Raw genomic sequence first — 27,049 nt, forward strand, 5'->3', positions numbered from 1 at the left:
CACAGATTAGTTAAGGTACTGTGTGATCAAGAGCTTTGAAAGGGGTGCTTAGACCAGAGGTTAGTTCAGCATGGGGGCACCTGGTGAAAAGCTTAGATATAGCTTTGGGCTTCTCTGGTGGTACAGTGATTAGGAATCCGCCTGTCAATGCAGGGGGCACGGGTTTGATCCCTGGTCTGGGAAGATCCCACATGCCATGGAGCAGCTAAGCCTGTGCTCCACAACCACAGAAGCCACTGCGGAGAAGCCCGCATGCCGCAGAGAGTAGCCCCCACCCGCCGCAACCAGAGAAGGCCCGTGGGTAGCAACGAAGACCCAGAGCAACCAAAAAGAATGCATATGCATAGCTTTGCTACAGTGAAAGACAAAAAGGTCGCTTTCAGCCACCAGCTTGCTGCAAAGAAGGGCTTAAGGGGCTTACAAGGTCAGGCCCAGGAACCGCCACAGCCCAGCCCTGGCACACTACCTGGCATGTTAGACACCTGCAGACGCGAATGGATAATTAATGAATTAAGGAGGGTTAGCCCGAGGGGTCTAGAAACTGGGGAAGGGGCGCTTATCACAGGAAGAAGCGAATGGCAGAGAGAAAACCAGACCTGCTGTGAGGTGGCAGAAAGTTAGGCAGGCCCCGAGTCCAGCGAACGTTCAAGTTATTTTTCTCAATTCCTAGGCAGATATGTGATCTCCATCTGCCAAAATTCTCCATCTCCAGAGACTATCATCTGGACAACATCCTTCCCCACCTGGATATGATGAAAGTCTTCACCGGCAAGGCTGACCTGTCAGGAGTAACAGGGGCCCAGAACTGGGCAGTTTCCCAGGTAGGTCTTTAAACTTCCGACAATTCATCCTTTGCATCAAAGCTTGAAAGGTGGAAGGTCAGACAGATTTTGGACAATCTTGAATTTGCAAAATAACTGCATTTCTCATTATAAAATCACCCTCACTCTCAAATCCTCGAGCCAAGGACAGCTGTGGTCCAACAGCGTTGGGGACCGGTCCCCATTTTCCCTAAATGAAATGTGACCCAGAAACCAGTCACCGGAAAGACCCTGCTGTGGGGTCAGCCGTGAATCCCCACCCTCCACAGTGACGTTTCCCTGGTGGCTCAGAGGGTAAAGAAACTATCTGCAATAAGAGAGACCCGGGTTGGATCTCTGAGTTGGGAAGACCCCCTGGAGAAGGGAATGGCCACCCACTCCACTATTCTTGCTTGGGAAATCCCATGGACAGAGGAGTCTGGGGAGCTATAGTCCGTGGGGCCCCAGAGAGTCAGACACAACTGAGCGACTAACACTTTATTTCAACTTTCATGCTCCAGTTATATTGCCCACGGCAGCAAATAACTACAGTCCTCTACCCCTGAATCCTGTCATTTTTAAAAGGAACGTGATACTTCTTGGCTCATGTGCGGAGCCCAGCAGAGAAGGTAAGAGATAATCATGACTAACAGTGGCTCAGGGCTACTGTGATGAAAATGCACAATGAGCAACTAGAGAAGAACACCCAGGGTCCTGGTGCTGTGACCCTAGAGGCAGAGAAGCCAGAGAGAATGGTGGGTGGGGGTGGCTGGGCAGCCCTGCAGGCTCCCCTGCACCCACCTGCCATAGGACCTGGTAAAGGAGAAACAGGAGCTATGCGGCCTCGTGGTCCAGGGCTGGGAAGCCAGTCCTAGGCAAGGGAGCTGAGGGCTCAGGGACACGTCAGCTGGGGCAGGAGAGGAGCAGAAAGCAGTGCTCGCCCATCTGCTGCTTTGACATGGAGGGACTGTGGACAGTTACTGACACGGCCCCTCCCCCTGCACTAGGGGGTGTTTGGGGAACAGCAGAGTCTCTGGACTCAGACAGAGGGGAATCCAGATCAGGGAGCCCCTGCTCTTTGCTTCTCTGACCCTGGTCCCAGGATTTACAGCCTTTGACTGCACTTTACACAGCCGTGGGTCACGTCTATGTGAACCGACTGAGAGGTTGTTGGGTGGACACACTGAACAGGTTAACAGCAGAGTGACAGGCCAGCGACAGAAGGTGGATGAAGGTCTGTCCCCTTAGAGGCGCTAGGTGACTGCTCACCTCTGCCCAGCCTGTCTCCGGTGGGTACTGCTCTGGTGTCCCGACAGGTGGACGTGGGGAAGCTGGGCGCAGAAGCAGCTGCTGCTGCAAGAAGTAAAGTTAACCTGTTCTCTGGATTCATATGCCCAATGACCATGGTGCGTTTCAACAGGCCATTTCTATTTTCCATACTCAGCAAAGATTCTCAGAGCATCATCTTTTGGGACAAAGTCATCAACCCCAGTGAAGCCTAGAGCTCCACTCTGAGTGGTAAGGAACTGGGTGCCCAGGTCCCTCAGGACAGCCTGTCCCCACCTGCTCACCCCTGGGAAGGTGACAGTGACTCTTCTGGGGGCTCTACATGCACAGGGAGTCTGCGTCCTGGTCACGAGGAGGCTCCGAGACCTCTGACAGCGATAAACCACCTTCCTTGGACTGCACTCCTTCCTGTGTGTCTCCACCTTGATCTGCCTGACTCCACGCCCTGCTGCTGCCTGGGCCCCGAGGATAAGCCCCTGACCTCCCACACATGCTCAGCTCACCCCAGACTCTGGGCCCCTCTGCCTCAGCCTCCCCAGCCAGCCTAGGAGCAGGCTTTGTCCCTGTGACCGAATCCACTGGACCACAGGCCCAGGACAGGGAGGGGCCCTGCTGCCTGCTGCCCACTTCCGGGGACTCTGGTTCCATGCCTGGGTTCACTCCTCCCTTCAGGGCCTGGGATGTGCCCTCATGCTCACCTGCAGGGGCTCTGACCCTGACTTCTGCTGGCACAGCCCCTGGGCGTCCCCATCCTGCAGCTGAACTGGGCCTTCCTCCCCCCAAGACCACCCCTCTGCCCCCCAGCACCCCATCATGGGAGACCAGCTACTTTCATAAGAGTGAAAGAGGCAAGCAAAAAACCTTGCTTAAAACTCAACATTCAGAAAACTAAGATGATGGCATTCAGTTCCATTACTTCCTGGCAAATAGATGTGGAAAAAATGGAAAGTGACAGACTTTATTTTCTTGGGCTCCAAAATCACTGGAAAGTGATTGCAGCCATGAAATTAAAAGATGCTTACTCCTTGGAAGAAAAGCTCTGACAAACCTAGATGGCATATTAATAGGCAGAGACATCACTTTACTAACAAAGGTCTATGTAGTCAAAGCTACGGTTTTTCCAGTAGTCATGTATGTATGTGAGAGTTGGACATAAAGAAGGAGAAATACTGAAGAATTGATGCTTTTGAACTGTGGGGCTGGAGAAAACTCTTGAGAGTCCTTTGGACCGCAAGGAGATCAAATCAGTCAATCCTAAAGGAAATCAACCCTGAATATTCACTGGAAGGGCTGATTCTGAAGCTCCAATACTTTGTCCACCTGATGTGAAGAACTGACTCATTGGAAAAGATCCTGATGATGGGAAAGATTGAAGGTGGGAGGAGAAGGGGATGACAGAGGATGAGATGGTTAAATGGCATCATCGACTCAATGGACATGAGTTTGAGCAAGCTCTGGGAGATGGTGAAGGACAGGGAAGCCTAGCGTGCTGCAGTCCATAGGCTCGCAAAGAGGCAAACATGACTGAGCGACTGAACAACAACAGCAACACAGTCAAAGGCTTTTGCGTAGTCAATGAAGCAGAAGTAGATGATTTCCTGGAATTCACCTGCTTTCTCCACAATCCAACGAATATTGGCAGTTTGATCTCTGGTTCCTCTGTTCTTACTAAAACCAGCTTGTATATCTGTAAGTTCTCGGTTCACTTACAGCTGAAGCCTAGCTTGAAGGTTTTTTAGCATAACCTTACTAACAGTCCCAGGGACGGGGGAGCCTGGTGGGCTGCCATCTATGGGGTTGCACAGAGTCGGACACGACTGAAGTGACTTAGCATAGCATAGCATTACTAACATGTGAAATGACCAAAACTGTACAACAGTTTGAACATTCTTTGGCATTGCCCTTCTTTGGGGTTGGAAAGAAAACAGACTTTTTCCAGTATTGTGGCCACTGCTGAGTTTTCCAAATTTGCTGACATATTGAGTGCAGCACTTTAACAGCATCGACTTTTAGGATTTTAAATAGCTCAGCTGGAATTCTGTCACCCCTTCTAACTTTGTTTGTAGTAATGCTTCCTCAGTCTCACTTGACTTCACACTCTAGGATATTTGGCTCTAGGTGAGTGATCCCATAGAAGACGGAAGACGTTAATCAGAGATGATGAGGTGGGGATGGATGGGATGCCGAGCATAAGAGGGGAGCCCTCTGACCAGAGGCATGGACGCCTTCCATCCTAGAGCGAGGACAAGAGGGTGAGAGTGTGGCTCCAATCATGTGACCAGAAGGTGAGAGCGCTCCCCTCAAATGACTCCTGCTTTCCCTGTGCTACAGAGAGATGTTATCTACTTACTGAGTCCTTCTTGGAGATGCAAATGGACCAGAAGTCTGAGACAGGGGAGACAAGGAGACATCAGGAAACCTCAAAGTTCTAGCAGGCCGGAGTGGGATCCCTCGGGAGCTAGAGGTCAGGTCATTGACCTCTGTAGGGGTGTGATTTCCAGTATCTCAGCAGTGCAGACCCGGACATAAAGAGGGCAGAGGATGCTCTGGAAGTCACAGCTTCTCCTGGTTACAGGCATGGAGGAAACATGAGTGGCTGGCACAAAGGAGAAATAATTCTATTGAAAATAATGACCAGAGAGTTTTTCAAATGATGGGATTTTATGTTTCAGACTGGGGAGATCAGGAGGGATGATAGGAGAGTCTAATGGGGAAAGATAGAGTAATCTGGAAACAAGACAGTACTTTGAGTTTGAATAGGCAATGGTACCTTGAGCTTGAATACACAGGATGACTTGTATATAGCTATATTTCCCCCTGCCAGCAGTTATCCATGGTGACTTTGGAGTCAGCAGGCTTCAGCTGAAATCTTGGTTTGACATTTAATAGTAACACAGCCTTGGCCAAGTTACCTGACTCTGTGAACTACCACTGCCCTTAAATGACCAGAGAGCATCTTCCCCAAAAGACCAACAGTTAACAACTATTGCTGTCACTACCAGTGCTTTTATTGTTATAGTTGTTCAGTTGCTAAGTCATGTTTGACCCTCTCCGACCTCATGGACTGTAACCCACAGGCCACACATTTCAAAGGCTGGATTCCACAGACCCACCCCACTGCCTGCCCTCACAGCCAAACCAGACACCTGCTCTGACATCTAAGTATATGAAGTCCTATTGGCCCCAGGGTGCTGTATAACGGCTGTGGTTTAGATGACTGAGGAGCACACTGAAGCAGCTACCACCATGGGCATCAAGATTCATTTCTCTGCTAGGAGCACCTAATCCATCACTGTGCATTTCAACAGTCTCTTCCTGATGGTCATCAGTTTCCAGGACAGCCAGAGCATCCTCTTTCTGGGCAAAGTTGTCAATCCCAATAAGCAATGGAAGTAAAATCACAATTTGCAAAGAAAATTGTACCAGGACTTCCCAGAAAGACATGCCATACCAAAGAGGTACTCACTTAGTCCAGAATGGATTTACAGCAGCTTGTTAAGCCCCCTGTGTACCCAGATAAGGCCACAGCAAACTGATTTAAGAGTAACAGCAGAGACTCGTGGGCTGCAAAGCTAAGACCACTGACTTCTCATGCTGTTTGTAAACTCTGATCATGCTTTCTATCACCCTAAAGGCACTATGAACTAACTTCAGCAAATGAAATCCTGCATTTCTACTAACTTCCCCGTTTGAGACATTACTGAGATGCTGTCAAAACGATCGTCCCTTCCACTCAGCGTTTTAAGACCAGATTTGTGTGATCCATGGGGTCCTCTGGTGGTCTGAGTGAGGTACTGCAACGCCAAGAAGGTAGAATTCACGGCTGAGGCTGGTGGTTCCCAGCAAACGTGCGGTAAATAAGAGAATCAGGATGTCTGGACTCTAAACCCAGCTGAGTTCTGGAATACCGAGTGATCCTGTGGAGCTGCCTTGCGCTCCCTGAACCTCTGTGATCTGTGCGTGTAAAATCATGCTAACTAGTAAAGTGGTTAACCTTGAGTCTGCTTGGATGCAATTCCCCCACGTCCTCAGACCCAGTGCTTTCTTCACACAGTTCAACACTGCTCTGCCTAGGCGGAATGGCCCACAGTTAGGAGACAATCGAAGGAATTAGGGTGAAGAGGGTAGTTGGTCAAGGGATTATAGATCAGCGTATATAGACCTGTAAATAGAGGGAAAGGGACCTCTTGAGACACAGCTAGGAGATACCACAGATTGGACTGAGGCATCAATTATTCATGAAGAAGTAAGGACAGTCTGCAGTAAAGATGACACTCAGGTTGCCAGCTTGGGAGCTTAGGAAACTGGAGAGAGCCATTTGGAGAGATGGTAACACAGGAGGAGGAGGATATGGGAGGAAGAGGATGAGCTCCTGCATAGACCTTCGATGCCTGGCATCGTGGCCCGCAGCCACGACGATAAGAACCGTCAGCATTTGCTTCTAGGGATCTGCCGATGAGTAAGGAACTCTGGGCAGGACCCGGAAATCTGCTAATGCGTGGGCGAGACGAGACTTCCTAGTGACAGTGTGAAGAGAAGGGAGCCTGGGGCCCCGTGATCAGGAATGACCACACTTCAGGGACAAGAAAAAGGAGGAGAGGGCACCCAAAGAGACAGAAAAAGACGAGGAGGAGGGTCACAGGGACACGGTGGGAGAGAGAAAAAGGACAGAGAGGGTTCACAGGACAGGCTGGACCTACCAAGTGGGGGTCTGTGGTGACTTGCAGGAGCAGTGACAGTTGAGGTGTGGGAGGAGAGAGTAGGGGGTAGAATTTCAGAGAGAATGAGCGATGCCAAGGGGCAACGCAAGGGGAGACATTTCTCTCTAGCAATTTTGCATCAAAAAAAAATGACAGACAAGGGGGAGCTAGAGGAGGTATAAAGGAAGACATTTTTTTTTTTTTTTTTTGAGATTCAAAGGTTTTTAAATGATTATTTGTCTTCCTGAAGACTTTCTCTTCTAAAATCAAATCATTTGGATTATAAACATTCAGGGAAATGAACATGCTTAAAATAAGGTGTAGGGAATTCCCTGGTGGTCCAGTGGTTAGGACTCAGAGCTTTCATTTCTGGGGCCCAGGTTCAATCCTTGGTCAGGGAACCAAGATCCACAAGTCTCACAGCACAGCCAAAATAAAGTTATTTAAATAAAATAAAATAAGGTGTATATTTACTCCTCGCTGACCTTTATTCCGTCAAAATGATGATATAAAAACTATGCATATACATCAGATATACTTCAATGTTAAAAAATCTACATAGGAGAAAGATTTTTTCCTTAAAAAAGCTGTAAGTAAAGTGTTAGTCACTCAGTTGCGTCTGACTCTTTGCAACCCCATGGACTCTAGTCCACCAGACTCCTCTGTCCAGCGGATTTCCCAGGCAAGAGTACTGGAGTGAGTTGCCATTTCCTTTTCCAGGGCATCTTCCCAACCCAGAGATCAAACCCAGGTCTCCCACACTGCAAGCAGGTTCTCTACTGTTTGAGCCACTAGGGAAGTGGGAAAAAAAAGCAGTAGAACACATATATTTTTTAAAAATTGAAAGTTAAGTGAAAAGTGAGCATGTTTGAATGCCGATGATAAGAAGCCTAGGGAGAAAAAATGATTGACAAGTCACAGAAGGAATGTATTAATCCACAGATATCAATCAAACTGGTTTCGGCATTAATGGGGCCTTGAACGGCAGGGGACCTGCTGAGACAACTAGTGTGAGGTTTCCTGTCTCATGGGTGGACAATCACTGAGAGACCCTGGCCCTAGTGTCCTGGGAGATGCTGGGAAACAGAGGATCCTGGGAAGATCTAGGCCCACAGCAACCCCTGGAGGGAGGGTTGACCCTGACTCGACTAGGCAAGCTGAGCGTGCCTGTCTCTGGGCTTCCCAGGTGGCTCAGACGGTAAAGAACATGCCTGCAATGAGGGAGACCTGGGATTGATCCCTGGTCAAGAAGATCCCCTGGAGAACAAAACGGCAACCCACTCCAGTATCCTTGCCTGGAGAATCCCATGAACAGAGGAGCCTGGGGGGCTATAGTCCATGGGGTCGCAAAGAGTCAGACATGACTGAGTGGCTAACAGGCCAGAGCAAGAGCAGGAAAGTTAGAGAACTAAGGTCTGCCCCAGGAGATTTATTATAAATTCTCAATCAACTGAAAAATAAATTTACAACAAAGAAGTATAGCTTATAAGCCAACAGTTGAGTAAAACAAAAGCACATAAAAATTCCTCAAAAAAAAAAAAAATTCCTCAAAGAATCCAAAAATAGAGCAAGAGGAAAAAACACAAAACACAGCTGAATCAAATAGAAAACAAATAGAAAGTTAGAAGGTTTACCCTAACTATGTCAATGATCATATTCAGTAACAAACTACAGTAAGTTATTCATTCATTTATTCACCAAATATTTATTGAGTACCTATTACCTGTTAATTGCTATAGTCTTATTGAGAACACAATAAAAAGAGTCAGAATCCCAACTCTCAAGAAACTTTGAGTGTAGCAAAAATATTCAATTCAATTTCAATTAAAATACATCATAATATATTCTTTGAAAATAGAGTGGGTCATTTTGGACCTTTCCTTCAAACCATGTACAAAAATGATCTCCAAATGGATCAAAAACCTAAGTATAACAGCTAAACCTATAAAATTCATAGGAGAAAATGTAGAAGAAAATATTCATGCCATTGGATTTGGCAATGGATTCTTAGATCCAACACCAGAAGCATGATGACTGTCAACAAAGAGAGAGAAGCTAGAAGTCACCCAAGTTAGAACCTTTCGTGAATCAAAAGACACTATCAAGAGAGCAAAAAGACAACCTACAGAATGAGAGAAAATATTTGCAAATCACATATCTGATGAGGGAAGTATATCTAGAATATTTAAAGGTTACTTACAACTCAATAATAAAAAGATAAACAATCCAATGAAAAACTGGACAAAGGACTCAAATAGACATTTTTCCAAGGAAGATACACAAAAGTCCAAGAAGCACTGAACCATCATTCATCCTCAGGGAAATGTAAATCAAAACCACAATGAGATACCACCTTGCATCTACCATAATGGTAAAAATAACTAGCAATAATAGAAATAACCAGTGTTGTCAAGAATATGGAGATATTTGAACCCTTATAAATTGCTGATGAAATGTAAAATGGCGCAGCTGCTGTGGAAATCAGCTTGTTGTTTCCTCAAAGAGCTAAAGGTAGAGTTACCATATGACCCAGCAATTCCATCCCTAGGTGTACACCCCAGCAAAATGAAAACATATGTCCGCAAAAATACCTGAACAAGAATGGCTAGAGTAGCATATTCATAATACCCCCCAAAATGAAACAGGCAACTGTCCATCAGCTAACGAATGAATAAGCAGAGTATGGTATACTCAATGGACCATTATCCAGCCGTATAAAGGAATGAAGTGACACATATACACATCCACTGACATGTACACAACGTGGATGAACCTTGAAGACATCATGCTAAGTGAAAGAAGGCAGACACACAAGATCTCATGTTGTATGGCTCCATTTACATAAAATGCCCAGACATTAAATTCAGAGATAATGAAGTCTGGCATCGACCTATTAACCCCTGTGCATCCTGTCTCTGCTCTCAGTCTGCAGGTCACTCTGTGCCATGCCTGCCACCAAGCCAGCTCAAGAAGGACAAGGTTTTTGAATTGCAAAAGTTTTGCAAACACTCTTTCTGTTGACTACATATTAACTTTTCTGTTCATGCTGCATAAAAGTGGAAAGTTCTGTTGACTTGTACTTGCTATTTTAAAAACCACTCCAGGAAAGTAATCAGGCCATCATGACATTTGAAAAAGTCATAAGAGAAGCTCCTAGGAGGCAAGTTCAATGACCTGGGCTACACTCCTGTGACAGGCACAGTATCACAGCAGGAGGTGTCCCAGAGGAGAGAATGACCCAGGAGAGGCTGGAGTGTGGCTCCCATGAGCTCAGCCTTCCCTGGTGTAAAGAAGGTCCATCTGCATCTCTGGTTTCAGCTCCATGGCCACCCTGAGTGGTCAGGGGGGCAAAGGAGGAAACTGAGACTCAAGGAGTAGGACTGCAAATCCCTGAGCCTCAGCGCAGGACCTCAGCCTCAAGCCCAGCACCTCCCAGTCTCACAGCTCTTTATCCTCCACCTATGGATTCCCACACACCCTACATTGAGGTGCTGGTTGTTCTCACTGTTGGTGGTGCTGAGGGTGGGTGATGGGCCAAGGGAGCCTCAGAACAGTCCTGGTCATCCCAGGAGACCAGACTGTCACAATCCCCCTGCAGGGATGAGCTTCTGTGTCAAGGGCAATGCAGACCTGCTGTCTGTCCCCAGCTCCTCTAAGGTTCAGGTGAAGATTTCAATTTCAGTTGAGAGTGGGGCCAGGGGTGGGGCTGGACTCTCGGCCACCAGCCAGCTTGGTGAGCCGGCCACAGGGTCACCTCCTCCCAAAACACACTTCTGCCCCTCAGGGTCCAAGAGCTACACCTGTGGGCAACAAGCTGTGGGATACCAGTGAGAGGGTAACAGGCAGGAAGGCCAGGGGTCTCCAAATAGAGGAAATAGCCTGCAAGTGTCAGACATTTTTATCTCTCTTAAGCGGCAGGAGGAAACAAACTAGCAATATTTTTTCCTTCTCTATACAAATTTAAAGGGAGGTTTCTCTTAAAATATTGTGTTGCCATAATGACACCCGGGCTTCGCCTGAAGTTAGCTATTCTCGAGTCTAGAAATAACCAATGCCTTTTTCTGATGGAAATGTTTGTCTTAAGCTATGCTAATGTACTATGCTTTTACCCCAAACTCTGTCTCCAAGTCGGTTCAGCCTCTTGGCCCAGAACCTACTTGACAAAGCAGTATGGATATTGTTCCCCTAATCTATGTAAATGAAACTATTTGTATGGTGGTCTGCCCTTCTTCAAGATTCAAGTTAATCATTTTATGGCCCAGGATAAACCATTTGGTGCCAAGATTATCCCAAAATGCATCTTATGGGTGAGGGGCCTGGTGCCATTCTGAATTTTAAGACATTCCTTTCTTTCATTAACAGACTGCTAGTGACTATATAACATCCAGCTAAAGACTAGCAGGGGGGTACTCTTTCTGCCCCCTTCTGATGCCTATGTCAGAAGCTTTCTCTATCTCCTTTATACTTCAATAAAACTTTATTACACAAAAGCTCTGAGCGATCAAGCCTCGTCTCTGGCCCCGGATTGAATTCTTCTCCTCCGGGGGCCAAGAATCCTGGTGTATTCGCGTGATTCAACAACAACCTTTCACCAGCTCACCCTACCTCCATGAGCTTGATCATGTTCCTCTCTCTGCTGAAATCCCTTTTTGGCTCTCTCCTGATCCATCATCCCATCTCAGCTCAGGGGCCACCTCTTCCAGGAAGCCTTCCAAGAACTAACTGCCCTCCATGCCTCTTTCAGTCTCCCCTGTCTAGGCCTCATCTTGCTGCCATTGCTCATGGCTGTAATCAGGGCTCTGCATTTCCATCTCTCGAAAAATGGGGCCACTTCCTCCCAAATGGGGCCCAGGCTGCCCGTCCTTCATATGGTGTTGACTGAATATTTGTTCAAAGATGAAGTCTATAGAGAATAAAGGAGCTTATCTCCGGGGCTGATTTTTCCTTTCTGAACTTCCTGATGTTCAAGCTGGTTTTAGAAAAGGCAGAGGAACCAGAGATCAAATCGCCAACATCTGCTGGATCATCGAAAAAGCAAGAGAGTTCCAGAAAAACATCTATTTCTGCTTTATTGACTATGCCAAAGCCTTTGACTGTGTGGATCACAAGAAACTGTGGAAAATTCTGAAAGAGATGGGAATACCAGAACACCTGACCTGCCTCTTGAGAAACCTGTATGCAGGTCAGGAAGCAACAGTTAGAACTGGACATGAAACAACAGACTGGTTCCAAATAGGAAAAGGAGTACGTCAAGGCTGTATATTATCCCCCTGCTTATTTAACTTATATGTAGAGTACATCATGAGAAACACTGGACTGGACGAAACACAAGCTGGAATCAAGATTGCCAGGAGAAATATCAATAACCTCAGATATGCAGATGACACCACCCTTATGGCAGAAAGTGAAGAGGAACTAAAAAGCCTCTTGATGAAAGTGAAAGAGGAGAGTGAAAAAGTTGGCTTAAAGCTCAACATTCAGAAAACAAAGATCATGGCATCCAGTCCCATCACTTCATGGGAAATAGATGGCGAAACAGTGGAAACAGTGTCAGACTTTATTTTTCTGGGCTCCAAAATCACTGCAGATGGGGACTGCAGCCATGAAATTAAAAGACTCTTACTTGTTGGAAGGAAAGTTATGACCAACCTAGATAGCATATTCAAAAGCAGAGACATTACTTTGCCAACAAAGGTCCATCTAGTCAAGGCTATGGTTTTTCCTGTGGTCATGTATGGATGTGAGAGTTGGACTGTGAAGAAGGCTGAGCGCCGAAGAATTGATGCTTTTGAACTGTGGTGTTGGAGAAGACTCTTGAGAGTCCCTTGGACTGCAAGGAGATCCAACCAGTCCATTCTGAAGATTAGCCCTGGGATTCTTTGGAAGGAATGATGCTAAAGGTGAAACTCCAGTACTTTGGCCACCTCATGTGAAGAGTTGACTCATTGGAAAAGACTCTGATGCTGGGAGGGATTGGGGGCAGGAGGAGAAGGGGACAACAGAGGATGAGATGGCTGGATGGCATCACTGACTCGATGGATGTGAGTCTGGGTGAACTCCGGGAGTTGGTGATGGACAGGGAGGCCTGGCATGCTGCAATTCATGGGGTTGCAAAGAGTCAGACACAACTGAGTGACTGAACTGAACTGAACTGAACTGAACAACCTTCATATTGCATCATGTTGTTCAATCACTCAGTCACGTTGACTGTTTGTGACCCCATGGACTGCAACACACCAGACCTCCCTGTCCTTCACTATCTCCCAGATTTTGCTCACATTCATGTCCATTGAGTGATTAATGCCATCCAGCCATCTCATCCTCTGTTGCCTGCTTCTCCTCCTGCCCTCACTCTTTCCCAGCATCAGGTCCTTTTCCAGTGAGTCGGATCTTCGCATCAAGTGGCCAAGGTATTGGAGCTTCAGCTTCATCATCAGTCCTTCCAATGAATATTCAGGACTGATTTCCTTTAGGATGGACTGGTCTGATCTCCTTGCAGTCCAAGGGACTCTCAAGTCTTCAATGTCCTGTCAACTCAGAAGTCTGTGGTTGTAGGGCCCTGGCTGTCCAGGACATACTGTTTTGTGTGAATTCTCTGTGTCAGTCCCCACTGGCCCCAAGATCCCCCAGGAAACAGCTGTGTATCCTCTTTCTTGCATCCCCAGCAGGTAGCTCAAGTGCCAAGAGATGGTAGATTTTTGGTTGATGTCTTGGTGTATGAGTGAATGAACAAATGAATGAATGTTAAAAAGTTAGAAATTGATAAATATTTTAACCAAGTTGAGATGTTCAAAAAGCAAATTACTAAGCAAATGGACAGATAGAGAGCTGTCTGTTCTCTGCCTGTGATTGATAAGGATCAAACATTACAGATGAAGATTTCTTGGAGGCTGAATTTCAGTTGATTCTCCCATTCATAGACCAGAGACCTCAAGTATAGAAAAGTCCAGGACTGCCCACGGTCATCTGGAAAACCAGAGCTTACGCTCTAGAGAGGACACCAAGCCAATGTATTATATCCTTTCAGATGGGCAGGGTAGAGAGTGGTGAGACTGAGGTGGTGAGGACAGAGGTGGGGCCTCTCTAAGGTGGTGACCTTAGAGCAGAGAATGAGTGAAGTGAGGGAGTGTGCCAGCGAAGGGGCTGCAAAAAGCCCATTCAAGCAGCTGACTGCAAGTGCAAATGTCCTGAGGCAGAAAATAGCTTTCTAAAATCTAGAACAGCAGGAAAACCAGAGTTGTTGCAGCAGAGGGTGGGCAAGGATGGTCATAGGAGAGGTCAGAAAGTTGGCAAGAACAGATCATATGGGGCACTGATGAATATTTTTCTCCAAGAGCTGGGGGCCATCAGGGGTCTCCAGTAGGAAGTGAAAGAACCTGAGTTTCCCTTTAAAAGGGTGACAGTGGCTGACTCAGTGGATCCAAGGGTCAGCTTACTAACACAGATTCTGTGTCCCCCAAGCCCTGCCAAGTCAGAATCACTAGGCAGGATACAGCCTCAGGTCCACCAGGGGGATAAAACCAGCTGCCTTCCGGGGGTCTGCCCTGAGCCAGGTCTTGGGCAGTCTCATGATCACTGTGATTTCCTACAACCCTGGGATGTGTTAAAGAACCCACCTGCCAATGCAGGAGACGTTAGAGACACGGGTTCTATCCCTGGGTCAAGAAGATCCCCTGCAGAAGGGCATAGCAATCCACTCCAATATTCTTGCCTGGAGAATCCCAAGGAGAGAGAAGCCTTGCAGAGCTGGACATGACTGAAGCGACTTAGCACACACGCTCTGGGACGAGGGATTCTCACACAACCCCACAGAGAGGAGGGAGCGGCCCAGAGAGGTTGGGTGACCTGAGGAAGGTGGCGGGGCCCCAATGCAGCAGTGGAGCCTGAAGCTGAGCCCAGGTCTCCAGGACCCCCCTGCACAGGAGGTTCTTCCTGCACCTGCTCCCCGTTGGGAACTCCCTGCAAGTTCAAGACCAGGGATGAGAAACGGGGCTCAGATGGGCTAAGTCAGGCTCTGGGATAAGGGTATCTGAGGAGGAAGGGCTCTGAGGGTGTCTGATGAGACTGAAGCTCTGTGTGTGAGCCTAGGAGGCAGCGGAGGGGCGGGGGCAGGGAGGAGCGGCAGGGAAGAGGAGGATGGGGGCTTGAGTGCCACCTAGAGACGGCAGAGGGGACAAGCTAAAGAAGACCCAGATGCCTTGAGACCTGTGACGTCTCTGGATTCCAGGGACTGGTGTGCAGGAAGCCGGATCCCCACGCCGGGTTGGGGAAAGAGAACATGCACGCACGGGGAGGTCAGGGCACTCCAGCAGGTGCACAAGGTACCTGGCCTCTGTCAGACAGCCGTCTGCTCCATGATCCTCTCATCTGGTCAGGACTCGCCTCCCCCCGCAAGACTCTGGGCTCAGTACTGACTCCAGCACTACCAGCTGCTGGGCCTCGGGCAGCTCCCTGAGCTTCCTGAGCCTCTGTTTCCATCTCGGTCGAGTGGGAACCTGTAAACTGCCCCTCCCCCCAGGTGGGACTGCGTGGTGCTGAAAGGGGGGCGGGATCTTGAGGCATTTGCACAGGGATTGGCACAGAGCACATGCTCCGTGGCTCACTGATCACGGTGACTGCAGTCATTGTCACCATCCTTTCCTGCCCCAGCTTCCATACCAAGGACCCCAGAGGATGGAGGCCCCTCGGGAATGGCTGCTGGCCACTGTGCTCGTGGCTGTGGCTCACAGTCTGACCCTGATTAACCAAGGCACGTTGATCTCATCCACTCTAGTCACCAGGACCCCTAAGCCTGGGCCAGCCCTGCCTCCGTCAGGGGAGGATGTAGAACACATCAGGTGGTGGAGGAGCCCAGCTGGAAACCTGCAAGTAGCTAGTCTCCCAGGTTGGGGTGCTGGGGGGCGGAGGGGTGATCCTGGAGGGAGAAAGGCCCAGCTCAGCTGCAGGATGGCAGGGTCCAGGGGCTGTGCCAGAAGACGTCAGGGCTGGAGCCCCTGCAGGTGAGCGCAAGGACACATCCCAGGCCCTGGGGAGGAAGAAGTGGACCTTGACCTGGAACCAGAACCCCTGGAAGTGGGCAGCAGGGGCCCCTCCCTGTCCTGGGCCTGAGGTCCAGTGGGCTCGGTCACAGGCACAGAGCCCGCTCCTGGGCCTTTTGACGAGTCTAAAGCAGAGGGGCCCAGGGGTGGGGAGGTCTGGGCGCTTGACCTCGGGGCCCAGGCAGCAGCAGGGCATGGAGTCAGATGGATCAGGGCAGAGACACACAGGAAGAAGTGCAGTCCAAGGAAGGTGGTTTACTGCTGTCGAAGGAGCCTCCTCGTGACTAGGACGCAGACTCCCTGTGCATGTAGAGCCCCAGCATCATCACTGTCACCTTCCCAGAGGTGAGCAGGTGGGGACAGGCAGGGTGGATCCTCAGTGCCCAGGGACCAGGCTGCACCCAGGGACCTGGGCATCCTGCTCCTTAGGGAGGGCACCCACAGCTCAGAGCGGAGCTCTAGGCTTGATTGGGGTTGGTGACTTTCCCCAAGAAGGTGATGCTCTGTGTGTCTTTGAGAACTACGGCAATCAGGAAGGGCCTGTTGAAATGCACAGTAGTTCTAAATGCAGACTTGAAGGAAAGTTCTACTCCCGTGGCAGCAGCTCTTCCATGCCCACCTCGTCCACGTCCAGCACAGCGCTGTGGACCATCTGTGGGGACAGCAGAGTATTACGGATTGGAGACGGGGTGGGCGGAGGTGAGCAGTCGCCTGAGCGCCTCTAAGGGGACTGCTATTCATCCACCTTCTGCCACTGGCCTGTCACTATGCTGTCTACCTTTTCAACTTTGTTTTTCCCAACAAACCTGTCAGCTGGTTCACATATACACGACCCACGGCTGTGCAGAGTGCAGTCGAAGGCTGTAAGTCCTGCGCCCAGGGTCAGAGAAGCAAAGAGCAGGGGCTCCCTGATCTGAATCCCCTCCGTCTGAGTCCAGAGACTCTGCTGTCCCCAAACACTCCCTAGTGTAAGGGGAGGGGCAGATAGAGGCATTTTTCTTTCCGGGAACTGTCCACAATCCCTCTATGTCAAAGCAGCAGATGGGCAAGCACTGCTTTCTGCTTCTCTCCTGCCCCAGCTGACATGTCCCTCAGCCACCTTGCCTAGGATTGGCTTCCCATCCCTGGACCACAAAGCCCCATAGCATCTGTGTCTGCTTTATCAGGTCCCCTGGCAGGTGGGTGCAGGGGAGACTGCAGGGCTGTCCAGCACCCGCCCCCCTCATTCACTCTGATTCCTCTGCTTCTCGGATCGCAGTACCAGGACCTCTGGTGTTCTTCTCTCCTGCTCTTAGTGTATACTGATCATGATGGCCCTGAGCCACTGTTAGTACCTATTACCTCTTACCTGCTCTGCTGAGCACTGCACAGGAGCGAAGAACTATCATGTCTTTTAAAAATGACAAGATTCAGGACTAAGGGCTTTAATAATTTATCCCATAGGCAGTAAAAGGTGCTGCAAGGGATGAGGGTTTACAGCTGATTCCACCTCAGGCACATTCCCAAGACTGATGTCTATCCCAAAATTCATTACAAAGAAGGTAGAACTAGCCCCCAAGATGGTTATAACCCAGCTCCCCTGGGCTTGAGGGTTGCAGGCAGGGTAACTGAGTAATGCCCAGCATATTAAAAAGCAAAGACATCATTTTACCGACAAAGGTCTGTGTAGCCAAAGCTATGATTTTTCCAGTAGTCATGTACAGGTGTCGTTGAACCATAAAGAAGGCTGAGTGCTGAAGAATTTATGCTTTTGAACTGTGGTATTAGAGAAGACTCTTGAGAGTCCCCTGGATTGCAAGGAGATCAAACTCATCAATCCTAAAGGTAATCAGTCCTGAATATTCATTGGAAGGACTGATGCTGAAGCTGAAGCTCTTATATTTTGGCCACCTGATGCGAAGAACTGACTCATTGGAAAAGACCCTGATGCTGGGAAAGATTGAAGGTGGGAGGATAAGGGGACGACAGAGGATGAGATGGTTGGATGACATTACCGACTCAATGGACATGAGTTTGAGTAAACTCTGGGAGTTGGTGATGGACAGGGAGGCCTGGCATGCTGCAGTCCATGGGGGTCTCAAAGAGATGGACACGACTGAGTGACTAAACTGAACTGAACTGATCTGAGTAATAAGCAATGTAGTTGTTCTGCAAATTCAAGATTACCCAAAGGTCTGCCTTGCTGTCACCTTTCAAGCTCCCGTGTGGAAGATGAAATGTTCAAAGTTTAAAAACTCACCTGGGAAACTTCTAAGTCCATGACATCTGTGATTCCTGACAGGTCAGCCTCAGAGGTGAAGACTTTCTGGATGCCCAGCTCAGAAAGGAAGTGTTGCAGATTATAGTCACTGGAGATGGAAAACTTTGGCAGGTAGATGGTATCTATCAATCTAGGAGGTGAGAAAAATAAACTTGATGGTTTACTCAACTTGGTGCTCACCGTTCTCCCACATCTCAGCTAGGTCTTCCTGGGTTTCGTCTCCATCCACCCCATTCTCCCTGGAATAAGCACTCCTTTCCTCAGTTTCCAGATTCCTCAGGCTAACTCTCTTTAATTCCTTCATTATACATTCCTGTGTGCAGCTTTCTCACCTTCAGGGCAGTGTGCCAAGGCAGGGGCTGTGGGCTTGCCCCCGCCTGGCCCTGCTTCTCCCCTGCAAGCCTGCAGGGCTCAGGAATCACCCTTCTCCAACACGGATTCCACAGCTGCTGGGAGACCGTGCTGGGGGGAGGGGGAGGAGGGAGCACCAGGAGGGATGTACCAGGGTCACCAGGAAGGCTTCTTGCAGGAGGTGGCATCCAGTTTGAGTCCCTGGGGAGGGGAAGGAGTGGGCTGGTTGAAGAGGAGGCCATGAGGCAGGTGGAGGCACTTGCAGGAAAGAGGGGCTGCTGCAAGGTGGTGAGGGGCTTGGCAGGGACAACAGTGGGACATGAAGGGCTTGGGGCTGCATTCAAGGGTTTGGGGGGCCTGAATCATCCAATTCAGAGTCTCTGTCTTGCCTTCCCAGTGAGCTCCTTGCGGGCAGGGCTGCTGCATCTGAGCAGAGCCGCCAGCAGTTTCTTGGGGTAAGAGATGCTGTCTCCCACCCCCAGGTTCCCTCCCCATCTCTCTGTCTGTACTTCCCTTAAGACTCTTACCATGGTGACTGGTCTGACAGATGCTAAATGCGAGGAGACTGAGGCTTCTCTTAAACCTTGGGTCCCTTGTAACAGGGAGGTAGTTGTTCCTCCTCATTGACCTACTTTCTTTCTTCCTTACATTCATTCTTCCTCCCCCCTTTATACACGAGTCAATAAATTCCTACTGAGCATCCTTTATGGGCCAGGAATGTATAGATACATGTCTCCTCAGTGATTGTAAATCAAGATGTCTGATGCATATTTTCTCCATTTACAGCTACTGACTGGGCCGCTGCCCTGTGGTAGCTCTTGGGGTTGGAGAAGGAAGGGCTGGGAAAGGAGCACAGGCAGGGCGAGGGGGTCCCCTGTCCTGAGTCTCCTGGAATCTGCAGGAAGGGGAGGCTGGGAGTCAGGAGCCCCAAAGCCTCAGGTCCCCCGGACAGGAGTCGAGAAGGGGCTACAGCCTCTACTTCACATGCAGGCAGGTCTCCAGTCCCCCGTGCTTTATGAAGTGCCTCCCACATCCATCCCCACTGGGTCTGCAGATCCCGCACTCAGAACAGAGGGTCAAGGACACCCCTCCCCTCACAGCAGGGAGCTGAGCCCCAGAGAAGCATAGGGAGTGCCCGGGGGAGTGTGAGCTTGGGAGTGGGACTCTGGGTCTGGGGTACCCCCGCCCCCCTCATGCTGCCCTCACCCCCTCCCTACCCGCCCCTGCAGACCCTGGCCCAGCACTGCCTCTCCCCTTGTCCCCCTGAGATAGGTCTCCTGAATCCCACCTCCTGGCCTGTGTGTCTACCCTCCATTTACCCAGAACTCGACCCCTCCCCATGCTTCCTTCTCCTCCTGGTCCAGCCCCCAGCGCCCTCCCCTGGGTGACCCCCCTGGGCTCCTGGTGGCCTCCCTGCCTCCATGCATGTCCTCCGCCATCTGCTCTCCACTCGGCACCCTCGGTGATCCTTTTAAAGCATCGCTCAGATCTTTCACTCTTTGACCCAAAACCTTGTGATGAGTTTCCATTTCCCTTAGACAGTGGGGGAGTCAAAGTGTCTGCAAGGCCTTAGGTGACCTTAGTCCTCCCTGAGGACCCCGACCTCTCCCAGCTTCCCCCCTCACTCCCTCTGCTCTCCTGCTCTGGCCTCACTAATCCTCAACCACACCAGGCTCGCTCCTGCCTCAGAGGCTTTGCACTGGCTGTTCTCTCGGCCAACAGGGCTTTTCCCAGCACATCTGCATGGCTCAGTCCCTCACCTCAAACACCACCTAAGGGCGCCCCTAGTTACAATCACAAAATACCTCTGGGTCCAATTTTATTTATTTATTTATTTATTTATTTTTGCTTTACTATCCCTGTCTCTCCCTTTCTAACCATTCAACACACCAAATTATTCATTACATTTATTTCCTGTAGGTTTATCTCAATCACAGAGTAAGCTCACGAGGGCAGAGAATTTACTGTTCTATCTGCTGACCTACCCTCAGAGCATAATTAGTCCCTGGCACACAATAGCTTTTCAATCAATCAATCAGCCCTCAGCTGATACAATTCCATCTGCTCCCCCACCCAAGAGGTGGGGACATGAGACAACAGCACGCATGTTGGGGGCTTTGTTGAGGATCCTCACGACACAGCACGTGTTAGTGTGAGAGGAAGGCCCTGTCCCCTCTGACGCCATCATCTTCCAGAAGGAAAGAATCAGGCTCAGAGCCACCCAGGCAGCAAAGGGCAAGGATATCTCAGTACAGGCTCTCCCACGTCTGCCCCCAGTCCCACACATTCCTGAGGCCCTGTTGCTGGGGGTCAGGAGTCCAGGAAGAGGGGGAAGGACTGAGAAGGCAGGTGAACCCACAGCTCCGGGTCCTGGGGACAGTGCATTTTGCCCTCATTGGGGAGGATGAAGAGGGCGCTGTCGTTGCTGGTGTACGTGAGCTCCACCAGCGTGCAGCCCAGCTCCTCGCCCCGGAAGTAAGGGGTTTCCAGGTCAAGGGTCATCATGGGCGCCTCCACCGTCTTGTTCTCGCTCACGTGGAACTCTGCCTGCTCAGTGCGCTTGGGGTCAAAGGGGATCTTCCACCTGGCTGGAGGCGGGCGGACAGGTGAGGAGTCTGTGAGTGCAAGTCTCTCCCTCCTCGGCCCTGCCTGCGCCAGCAGCGCCCCACACCACGTGCCTCTGGGGGTGGGCCTGCCAGCTATGCATGTACACCTGGGAAAATGGGTAAGCCCTTGGGGATGGGGTCCCCGCAGGTCAGGATTGAGAAGGGGGGCATGAAACAAAGCTGGTTAGTTGTGCTACATGCAAAGTCAACAGGAATGTGGAGGGCAAGGGAGAGATGGGGATGAGGCTGGGCCTGGGGAGATATGGGACCTCCTGGTCCTTCAAGGGAACAAGTGACCAGGGGTTAGTTGTTGGCCTTGTAGGGAGGACACACGTCCCCATGTCCTTGTGAGCCCAACTGGAGCAGGAGCCACACGGTGACCCAGAGGGCAGGGTGGGGTCAATAGACGTCTCCACCCAGGAGAATGAGTCTCTTGCTGAGGCAGGGACTTCTATGGGAGATTAGGGCTCTGGGGTGTGTATCCATCCCCACCTCCTTCTTTGATTCCATCCCTGCCTGTGTCCCCATGGGGAGAGGCAGGAGCAGACAGAGAGGGTGCCCCTGGGGAGGAGATTTTAGAGGAGAAATTCTCAAGATGGGGTGGGTTGTTAGGAGAAGAAAGCATGCGAGATACGGGTAACAAACACGGCACATCATGCCTGGATTCCTTTTCCAAGGAAATGCCATCCCGTCCCTTTATTTACAGATGAAAACACAGATGAAGGAAGGGCATCCCTGGACTCATCCAGGAGCCCCTAACTCAGGGCTAACTTGTCCCCCACAGCTAGGGTCTCTTAGACACCTGACCATTTCATGATTCAATGATAATCTTTTGTGCCTTATCTATTTTGAGTCCCTTTTGCACTGCTGGCTCCCCGGGTGAAATCTTTCTGCCTTCACTCTGCCTCTTATGAGTCTCCTGGCTGAGGTTTGTCATAGCAACTTGCTATCCATGGGACTGGGCACGGGACCAGCTAGAATCTGGAGAGATATTGTGTCCTGGAGGGAGTTTCAAGAGGGAGGGAACATGTGTATACCCATGGCTGATTCATATTGATGTTTGGCAGAAACCAACCCAATTCTGTAAAGCAATTATCCTTCAATTAAAAAATAAATGAATTAAAAAAAAGAAGATATTGTGGCCCAGATATTGTCCAACCCCAAGACTTTCCCCAGATGTGGTCTTGCCTCAGGATAGCAGAAGCCCACCACTGAAGAATCTTGAGATGGCCAGGCTGCTCAGAGGCTGTCGCACTGGGAAGATGGCCACCAGCCCCACCTCAACCCCCAGAGACAAGGTCTGTTTAGAGGGACCCCATGTCTGACAAAGCCCGCAGTGTGCAGAGCCAAGGCCTTCCTGAGCGTGTCCTAAAGTTCTCATCAGGGAGGAAGCTGGAGTTGCCATCCCCCACGGGATAGATCTGAAAGGAAAGCTCTCCTTCTTTTGGCAGGCAGGCAAGTTTAACTCAGAATAAAGTCTCCCTCTGGGACTTCCCTGGTGGTCCAGTGGATAAGAATCCCTGTTGCAATGCAAAGGACACGGGCTCAACCTCTGGTCGGGAAATAAGATAACTCACGCCTCCAGGCAAAGCCAGCCTGCCACAACTGCTGAGCGTGCCTGCCACAACTGTAGAATCTGCCTGCTGCCACGAGAGATCCCACGTGCTGTGACTAAGAACCAATGCAGTCAAACAAATAAATTAAAAAAAAAAAAGCATCCCTCTGCCTCACTTAAGGGAATCACTGCCCTACAATGAGAAAAGCAATTTGGAAAAAGCTAAAATAGACAAAGACTATAGTCAGAGTGGGCCTTGGTGTTTAAGTCCCCCAAACCACGAGGAGATTTCTCGATAGTGGGTTGCTGGTAACATAGTTGGCTGAGCTGGGTTAGAAATGATTCTGAAGCCTGAGAACTATAGGTGCGTCTCCCTCAACCCCAATCCAGGTAGTCACCTTTAAAGTAGATGTAATTCAGCAGGATGATCTTCGTGAGGGAGTCAAGGTTCTTGAACAAGTCTTCAATTTTCCCCTGGGTTTTATTCTTCACATAGTCGTTGATGAGCTTCATGGCAGCATTGGAATCGTTGAACTCAGTGGGGAAGGCCTCGGAGGAGTACAGCACCCAGGCGTCTTCCCTGAACTTCCCTGTCCAGAAGCATCAGCTGCTCCTGCACAAACATGGCGTTGCCCACACTCAGCTGCAGCTCATTGCTGGGTCGATTGAGCGTCTGCAGGAGATGCTGGAAGCCCTGGTGGATTTCTGTCTTGGGGGTCTCTGTGAGGTTGGACTTGAGACCCTCCATTATCTCCGTCAGGGTGGAGCCACGGGCCCCCAAGGACAGGAAGCCCAAAGCTATGGAGACACTCAGAGGGGAGAAGTGAGGTTTTCCAAAGCCAACTGCTTGTAGAGGCTGAAGGCGAAGTCAGTGTTGCTTGAGGCTAATGAGTGGCCATCCACAGATGTCCCTTTGTGCTGTTCTTCTGGGGTCACATTCTCCGGGAGGCAGTGGACCCTGGAGCACAGTCCAGCCACCAGGAGCCCCAGAGCCAGGAGGGGGGACATTCTCTCTGCCCTCATGTCTGAAAAGCAAAGCTCCTTTCAGTCCACATGTCAGATGATGTCCCAACCCCTACCCTCTATCCCCCGTGGTCTCTGTTCTCTTGCCCTGCTGCTCTGGGACCTCTCAGGGGTAGGCACCCTGCTGGGCTCCCAACACACAAGGAGGCTCTGGGCTCTCTCTCACCCTTTGATCAAGTGCTGTGATCGTTAGCAATTTCCCCAGTGGAGAGACTGGGCACAGAGAGGGGAAGGGGCTTTTCCAAGGTCACACAGCAAGCAGTGGAGTACTAAGGGTGAGGAGCCTGGGGTGCCTGGCTCCAGGGTGGGGAAGCTGGTGATGGGTGTGAGGTGCTGTCCAGCAAGAACCCATCTCCCTCTTCCTGGGAGCTGACACTGTCAGAGGGGCCTAGGAAGCAGCGCTCCTTTCCCACGATGTCCCCTCTCTGTCCCCCCAGGAAGGAGCCCTGCACTGATCAGAGGACACAGCACCTCTCCCCGCCTCTGAGGATAAGGGTGTGACCTCAGGGAGGCTCTTCCGTCGAGGTGCCTGGTCCCAGTGAGGGTTCAGGAGAGAGGCTGTCACAGGCAGCGGGAGCCGTGCTGGAGCCTGGCTGCCCTGAGGAGGGTTGGTGTAAAGAACAAGGAGGGCAGAGCATTCTGCTCAGCCCCTGCCACGTGGACATGTGAAGGGTGTTTCCAACAAGAACCTGGAAAGGCCTCCTAGTGGGGAGAAGCAGGGTGAGCTCAGAGTCTCAGGGACCTTGTCGAGGATTTCATTTTGGCTACTTGTGAGTGCTGTGTGTTGACGAGCAGTGACTGAACCTCTCTGATCCTAAGTTCCCACCTCCATCCAACATGTGGAACGGCTCAGGTGACATACAGGATGAAGGTGCTGGGCTCCTAAGAGGAGTTCCAGACGTGTCACCCCCTCCACTGGCCACCCTCTCTAGGACTCTACAAGCCAGACTGTGATCCCTGGCAACAGAGGACCGAGCTACTGCCCAGATGCCTCAGGGGAGACTGAGGTCAAAGCTGTGACCTCAGCAAACAGGACTGTTTCCCTTCGGTCTCTGCCCCTCATCTCAGGGTTCAGAGGAGAGAGCACTGCAGGGGTGTTGAGCAGGGAGGGAAGGCAAGGAGGAGGTGGGAGGGAGGAGCCTGAGCTGAGACTCAAGCCCAGGGGAAAAGCCTAGGGGCAAGCCTGAGGACAGGGGCGATCAATCTTCCCAAAAGTTTGTTTATGCAGAGCTGATGCAACGGTTTCTTTCACAAAGAATTAAACGTTTTCCCCCAAAATTCTTCCTGGAAAAATAGCTAGCCAGATGCTCTCCTGGTGGGTCAGATGGTAAAGAGCCTGCCTGCCGATGCAGGAGACATGGGGAACATGGGTTTGATCCCTGGGTCAAGAAGATCCCCTGGAGGAAGAAACGACAAGCCATTCCAGTATTCTTGCCTGGAGAATCCCATGGACAGAGGAGCCTGGTACGCTAGAGTCCATGGGGTTCCAAAAGTGTCGGTCACGACTTGGCAACTAAGCAACCAAAGAAGCATTTGGCCAGGTTGGAGGGCTGGCTTTGTTTCTGAGCCGTCTGTCTTTTCAGTGCTAGGCAGATTCAGGTCCTGTCTGCTTGCCAGGGTCCCTGGAGAGACAATGGAACCCAGAAAACCCCCCTGGAGACCCCGCAGCCTCTGCCCAGAGGGACCTGGTGCACTAATTCTGTCCCCAGGACTCTCTGAGAGCAGCGCCCTGTGCCAGGCAAGGAGACGCACCTCAGGGCTCTCGGAGGACCTCTGACCTGACGCTGGATGCACAGCTGGATGGGGCACAGCTGGCTCGAATCACAAACCCAAAGACTCAAAAGCAAAAATGCCCCCAGAAGCCATGGTGGCACATCCCTCCCTTTGCAGGATGAAAACAGAGACCCAGAGAGAGGACTGGTCCTCCCAGCATCAGACGCACGTCCTCCCGCCTCCCTCCTGCCTCAGGCTCTACTGACCCCTGATCAAGGCCAGAACCACCCTGGGAAAGGGGTCCCTTGGCTCCCAGTGTAGGAGCATCACGGATTACCTGCCTGCGAGAGCGGGGTGTGGGCAGTGGATCCAGAGCCGCCGCTTGCCCGGATGCTGGAGTTTCCTGGGTGCTGCTGCCTATTTATCCTGCAAAGCCCTCCTCCCAGGCTTGTGAAATGTATGTCCTCTGACTGGAAATTCACAGCCTCCCATTTCCAGTAACAGAGTTTATTAGATCTATTTGAACAATCTAGTTACAGGAACCACTCACTTTTTGTCCCTCCCCACCAGAAAACCTAAACTAAAAATAAACAGAAATTTCCCTTGAGAGTGATTTCTCCCATTTAAGAAAATCCATTGAGGGGTGTGTGAAAGCTCAGAATATATAAAAAGGGACATTGAAAAATACCTCTGACTCTTTTTCTTTTAAAAAATATATATATTGACTCTTCTTAGTTTTTTCCTCCCCGTTTGTCATATCCTCATTAAAGACCATGTAAAAACCCAGAAAATGGAAAGAATATTTGAAAATATTCCCCAGAGCTGTGTCACTCCAGGACACCTTTGGCTAACGCTGCGTTTCTTCTATGACTCACTTGTCTTGATGTGTGTGTGCAAGTGTGGGTGTGTGATCAGGATCCCCAAACACAAACTCAGACAAAATTGAAATGCAGGACCCTTTATGTGAATATGACTCGATTTGTATGTTGAGATGCGCTCCCATTCCCAGACAGGGCTGTTCCGCCCGAGGGTCCCTGAGAGTGTCAAAAGCACAAGTGTCTGAGACCTCTGATATCTGGTGCCATCTGTCTTTGGGGGCCTGCTGTGCTTTGGTTTGTCCTGTTGCCGTTCACTATTGGTTCACTTCAAGAGCCGGCTGTCCCTCATTCTTGCCCCTGGGGTCTCCTAGGACACTCTCTGAACTAATCTCAGGCCTTTCTTGTGCTTGTGGGGGAACACCTACCCCTTCATCTCTTACACTCACAACCATCCATCCATGAAAGACCACGACAAACCTCTGTTACCCTTAGGGACTCCACCAAACTCTGTTTGGAGATCACTGTGTTAGTGGTGAGAATGTGGCTTTGGCAGAAGATAAACCTGAATCCTGAAAGTCTACTCACCAGCTGTGTGACCTCAAAACCTTTATGGAAACCCTTCCACCTTCATCTTCTCATCTCTAAAGGCAGATGCATTTCCCTGGGAAAGGAGGGGTGTCTTAAAAGGTTAAGTGAAATAATTCTAAATGTAAACTCTGTTAAGACAGGATTTTTGACTTGTTTTGTGCTGTGCTGCATCCTTAGAGGACGCAATAAACATTCATTTGACTGTAAGACACTGAGGTGACCAAGGAGAGTTTGATCGCATCTTTCTGAAATGATGCGTCCTTTCAGGCTCCATATATGGCAGAATTGATAATATATATTAAGTTACACA

General features: G+C 50.2%; 1 long non-coding RNA gene, 1 other non-coding gene and 1 pseudogene across 2 annotated transcripts; 2 read left to right on the forward strand and 1 right to left on the reverse strand.

Moving 5' to 3' along the window:
- The first annotated feature begins 833 nt into the window (after positions 1-833).
- Positions 834-6,086, forward strand: LOC139178249 (uncharacterized). The gene is made up of 2 exons (XR_011562695.1): positions 834-1,429; positions 2,245-6,086. It is a non-coding gene; the product is annotated as an uncharacterized lncRNA (long non-coding RNA).
- A 66-nt stretch (positions 6,087-6,152) lies between these two features.
- On the reverse strand, positions 6,153-25,664 carry LOC109575616 (serpin A3-6-like; annotated as a pseudogene).
- On the forward strand, positions 7,117-7,188 carry TRNAE-UUC (transfer RNA glutamic acid (anticodon UUC)). Its single transcript has one exon. It is a non-coding gene; the product is annotated as a tRNA-Glu (tRNA).
- Positions 25,665-27,049: the final 1,385 nt, after the last annotated feature.

This window comes from Bos indicus, chromosome 21 (genome assembly GCF_029378745.1).
Source record: "Bos indicus isolate NIAB-ARS_2022 breed Sahiwal x Tharparkar chromosome 21, NIAB-ARS_B.indTharparkar_mat_pri_1.0, whole genome shotgun sequence".
Taxonomy (NCBI): Eukaryota; Metazoa; Chordata; class Mammalia; order Artiodactyla; family Bovidae; genus Bos; species Bos indicus.